Source organism: Ambystoma mexicanum, chromosome 3q (genome assembly GCF_040938575.1).
Source record: "Ambystoma mexicanum isolate Mex_15411 chromosome 3q, UKY_AmexF1_1, whole genome shotgun sequence".
Lineage (NCBI taxonomy): Eukaryota > Metazoa > Chordata > Amphibia > Caudata > Ambystomatidae > Ambystoma > Ambystoma mexicanum.
Window position 1 is genome coordinate 1,245,508,228 of NC_090926.1, and position 6,000 is coordinate 1,245,514,227.

Here is a 6,000-nt window from a genome sequence, read left to right on the forward strand (position 1 = left end):
CCTAAGATGGCAAGTTGGACCAAAACAGCAAACAAAAGTTTCTTCGGTGATATTGCACCTTTGCCGATTGCCAAAACCAACAAAAAAATGTTCCTTCGGGGATCTTACACCTTGGGCGATTGTTCTTTGGCCCTTGGATCTCACTCCGCTGGGCTGGGATCCTTCTTGCAACATGGACCTCCATCAGTTGGGTTCACTACAGCCTTTCACTCTTAATATCAACACAATGGGCCTCATTACAACTCCGGTGGTAGCTGTGTGGTCAAAACCGGCATGGCTGCTGCCGGAGTCGCATTTTTACAGGCACCCGCGAATGAGCAAGAACTGGATCATGCCTAGTTTGGTGGACTCGGTAATTGCCCATTTGCCGGTGCCGGCAATAAGGGACTCCCCATCCCCATTCGGCCCCATAGGCCCCAGACCTGGCGGGCTGACAGGCGCCCGTGAGCACAGCTCGTAGTATGGCGGTCCGGGAAATACGGTACCGGCACGGTAGTTCCTGGACTGGAATGCTTTACCGGCACCGTAGTTCCCGTACCGCCATGCTTATAATGAGGCCCAATGTTCTTCGGTTGTATCAGGCTTCACCCTGAAGCGCATGCATCCCTCAACTGGTATCACCTTTGCCAATTTCACAGTTCACTTTGTTTTATCATGATGCAGGATTTACTTCTTAGTTTTCCCTTGGCCTTCCTCCGTCGTGATCACATAGCCATCGCTAACACCATGTTCATGAGTTTGTAACACAGTTCGTGACTTACTCCATCTCTTTAGAAAGCATGTTTTCCATTTTCCTAGCTTTCTCTTGTCATCCCTCCAGCGGGTTCACAGTTCTCTCATAAAGCAAGGGGGTTCCCTTCCCCTAGCTTTCTCTTGGCATCCCTCTGTCAGTTTCTCACTTGCCTTGATTCACAATTTTCTCGGAAAGCAAGGGGGGGGTTCCTTTCCCCTATCCTTCTCTTGGCTACGGATCAGGGACTTTCGGACTTTCGATTGCACAAGGAATTTGATGTGACCCTTGTAGGACCACTCTGACACCTCCCGCCACCCTCTATTAGGACGTTCTGGTAATTGTGGTTTCAATACAAACAAAGTGGCTAGTCAGAGTCCTCCGAATGAGCACTCCCTCGGTGCCTGACCGCTCTGCAACTGGCCCTTCTCTGGGTTTTCCAAAAGTTCAAACGCACAAGTTCTTTGTTCATATGTTTCTTGTCTTCACAAAATGTTGCCAGTTGCAACCTTGGGCTCAGCAGAGTTCGGTTTACTATCAGCTTTCTCCGATTCACCAGCTGTGCTGAACCTGTTGGCTTATTTTGCCTCTGGAGTCAATGATGGTACCACGGTAGCCAGCGTGCCTCCCTGCCTGTTATCAACGACGTGTCAGAGAATTCAATTCAACACTACAGCTAAGTCAATGCCTAGTTTGGGATACTGAATGGAAACCCTTATTGATATATCTTTATGTCCAGTTCATGCGTTCTGGATGACTACCCCTATATAACACCCCTCTCTTGGAATCCCCCTGACCCCACTGAGCCAAGAAGTAGTTCTGTTTTGCAAGTTTAAAGGTTTATTTGATAATTTAAACAATATATATATATATATCACACTTTATAATAAATTAATAATTGAATATCACACTTAATCTGATCAGTAATCAATAATGGATAGTCTGGCACTAGCACACTTGTGAATAGGAACAGAAGAATAAGGTGGTAGAGAATACTTTATATAAGTTCAGATGGATGTAATGTTGAATGACAAATGCAATACAGAAAATACTCAATATGATTTCAACAAAACAATGTAATCACTTTTCTCTGGCAATCCCCTCCCCCCTTTATGCAATGCAAGGAAATGGAAGGAAAGCACACAGTTCTCAGAAATGCAATCAAATGTAATTCAGTTCACCCCAGCAAGCTTAGACTACAGAAGTTGGAAACACAGGCCCAAGATGCTTTTATATGTTCTGGCAAGGAAGTGAAAAATATGCTAAAATGCTTTTAATTCCCTCTAGAGGTTCAGGGTGAGTGGTGTCAAGTTAATATTAGTCCAGGCTCACTCTAGCAATGATTCAGGGATGGTTCTTAAGAGGCAAACGAATTTTTAGCAAGGAAACTGCTGTTTTCACACGTGGAGAAATTTGCAAATCGCGGCAAAATTCGCGAGAGCGTTTTTCGCGATTGCGGCAAAAGTGTATGGAATAGGAATACGGTTCTAGGTTGAAAAGCTAAGATTCTAAGCTTTCAGAGGAAAGTTACTGCAAGTCTCTAAGACAAACGGTCACGGAGATATGATCGATTAAATAAAGGTAGTTTTTCGGATTTGGAATGTTAAAGTTCAAAAAGAAGTGACAGCTAGCAACTAGAAATGACAGGTGACAGCTTTACTCAAGTTAAAATAGCTTGCATTAGATTATTTTAACTAAGAGATTGGGTTCTGCACAGTCTGCTAGGTACTCACAATATATCTTTGAAATAAATGGGCCTCGCCACGGATCTGGTCTGGTTTTCTTCACTCGCCACGGACGGTTTCTGCGCACAGCGTCTGGGTCAGCTCTACTCTGGGTCTCTGGTTCTGATCAGGTCTGTGGGTCCGGATACAGCGGTCTCCGGTTCAGCTGGTCTCTCTCTGGATACAACACTGCTTCTGGATCTTTCTGCACAGCTTTCTCTGGACCCAGCGCTGATCTGCACGCTGTTAGGTTTGCTGGATGCTGAGGCCCACTGAGAAGAGTTCTCAGTTTGTGGGTTTAGGCCCTTGCTTTGAGTTCTGAATCAAGTTCTTTGGAGTTTTAAAGTCTAAATGTTGAATCTAGTATCTTCTGGATGTTGTGTGGTCCGGCAGAGCGTGTTGCAGCAAATGGAATTGAATGTCCCTATCTGTCCTGTCTGTCTGCTTTTATGTGTTTTGAAAATGGGTGGAGAGGGTAGCTTCCTAGGCCCTACCCCTCTCCACTTGTCATTGGCCACTTCATCCTCTTCCCCTTGACTGGGGGAATGAAATGAAGTGTCATCATGATGAGGTCTGTTTATGGTACAGAGAACCCACCCCTGTCAAATTACACACAATCTATATTTTGACCCAAAAGACATATTTGCACAGGTACACATTTGTTTAAAATTACATGCACCCATCACATATCACAGGAGGTATACCCTGTCCAAATCTGCTCTTCCTGGGAGCTTGCATTCAGAAATGGCAACATATTTCACTTTTTGGTCAAGTTACCAATATCAGATTCTTACTCAAATTTACCCAAATGTGTGCAAGGCATGCAGGCATTGATTGATGAAGTATCAGACTTTTCACATGCAGACATTTTAAGTAATACCCTCTTAACTGCTAGTTTGCCCCCAGAACATCACACAAATTGGAGTTTGGGCTTGAATTGAAGGTACATTTTTTAAATTAAGGCTCTCACAGTTATACATGTCTGTCATTTGATTACAAAGAGTTATCAGTGTTTCTGTTAAATATACATTTTGCTTTCAATTCAGTTCTCAGAGTGTTGGAGTCCGCCTCCAAGTTTTGGGTGGGTCAGTCACATGTGTCTTCTGGCAGGCAGGCCTTTGTTGGCAGGAAACAGTCAAAATCAACATATCCTATTCAATTGCAAGAGCCTATTGTGTGGTCTCCAGGAGGCTCCCAGCCAGTCTGCCTTCTATCAATCAAGAGGTCATGTGAGATTCTAACTCCTGGTGTGAATCTCTAGAGGTGAGAGGGTTTCCCAGGCTTCAGGCCTCTGGGAACAGCAGGTGGCTAATTTTTAATTAAAATGCAGCCTTTGAAGTCAGCTGAGTCAAATCCCTTTGTCAGCAACTGCACTCAGTTCTCCTGTCAGAGTTTAGACCGCTAGCGCCGCCTTGAGGATTTTGTTGGTACTGCATGCAATTTTGGGATCTTTCTTGGATTAATGCATTCTAAACAGGAATGGTTCTTACATGGTAGTAAATCCTTGCTTAACATTGTTTTGATGGGGCTCCTTACAGTAAGATGGTTATGTGGAACCCCACAAAAGGGTTGAATCTTTAAAGTGGTCCAATGAGCCACGATTTCAGCAACTTTTTGACATCAGTGACAGTGGATTTTGTTAACAAAGATCTGGTGGGTGGCAAGTTAGGTAACCATTTTGGTGTGCGCACAAACTGCGTGGTTCTCCTGGATTCTGGCGCACTTGTGGGCTTTTTGGCCATCTTGGATTTTCTAAGCCCACAGCACCAAATGTTGCAGCATGATAGTCCAAACGTGGGTCAGGACACCCAACAAGTCCCCCTACGTGACTGCCCTTTGAGTTTGAGTCGATGGGGAGTCGGGTGCACAAGGGTTTGACCCACGCACTGGTCTGTCCGCATAATCTTCTTCCAATTCTGCAAATGGCACAGTTCAGCATCTTTTCCTCCATCCAGTACTGATCGATCGGTTCTCCTCGCCGGTCCTGATGGGAATATTGGGCGGTACATTGGGCCCCTCGCGTTTCTGCTCCCAGTCTCCGGATCGTCCTCCCTGGCCAGTCTCAAGGTTTTCTTTCTCCTAGGACGACAAAGGAAGAGCGGCAATACCTATTCATGGACATTTCTCCCCCACCATTGATATAGTGGGGTGGCATATAAATTTATAGTCAAAACATATGAACATGCAAATTTCTTTTTGCATTCAAAAACGAAAACACCCACATTGAGAAACTCAGAATTTGATAGGCGATATGTAGGATCTTTTAAGTTAGAACTGAATTAATCTGAGACAGTACCCTCTAGGATTCCAGAGGATTCCTCCAGTTGTTGCAGAGTGTGCCTGGGATGGCAACACTTCAACTGGTTAATGTGGACCCACTTGTCTTCCCCCTCTGCCGAACCGCCTTTGGGGATGCGGATCTTATAGGCCACAGGGGAGATTTTGTCTATAATCTCAAAGGGTCCCTTCCACGTAGGCAAACATTTTCGCTGTTTGGCCTGGTTCCTTTGGAAATTGTATAGATAGACCCGGTCCCCCACCTGATATTCCTTCCTGGAAGTCTTCATGTCATAGTGGGTCTTCATGCTATCAGCTGATCTTTCTAGATTCCGCTGAGCATAAGCAAAAGCATGTTGAAGGTGTTTCCTTAAATTCTCCACATACTCATGAGTTGTGGAGGCATTTATCAGTGTCTGCTCTTGGGTCCTGTAGAGCAAATGCTGAGGAAGCACCATCTTGCGTCCAGTCATCAACTCAAATGGTGACATTTTGGTTGCAGATGAAGGGGTAGATCTGATGGCCATTAGGAGCAGAGGTAATCGGATATCCCAACTTGGCCCAGAATCTGCCACAAACTTCTTTAATATGCTCACAATGGTTCGGTTATATCTCTCTACTGCCCCAGAAGAAGCTGGCCTGTAAGCAATATGCAACTTCCTTTTGACCCCCAGTATCTCCCACATCTTTGTCATTACTTCACTGGTGAAGTGGCTACCCCTGTCTGACTCAATCCTTTGAGGTAGACCAAAACGGGAAAAGATGTGGTTAATCATCAGGGCAGCAGCAGTTTCTGCCTAGCAATTCGGGGCTGGGAGACATTCCACCACTTGGTAAACAAGCATGTCACAGTCAACATGTACTTATTCCCCCTAGCAGAGCGAATCACGGGGCCTACGAAGTCGATTTGTAAATCTGACCATGGCAGTGTCATCCCCCTCTTTTGGAGAGGTGCACGGTGCGTGAGGGATGATGGCTGAAATTGTGCACACACAAGACACCCCTTCAAGTATTGGTCGAGGTCCTGCCCCATGTGTGGCCAGTATGCAACCTCTCTTAATATCTCCAGTGTTGTGTGAAACCCCCTATGACCGGCGGTGGCCGCATCATGGGCGTGACTTAACATCAGGCTTCGGAATGAGATAGGAACCACCCACTGATCGTGGCCAGCTTTGGATTTCCTTACCAGCAAACCGTCTTGGATTCGGAACATTTTTGGACATTTCATCAACACTCTTAGGTCCTCTTTCCCAATGTAATCGGTATCCG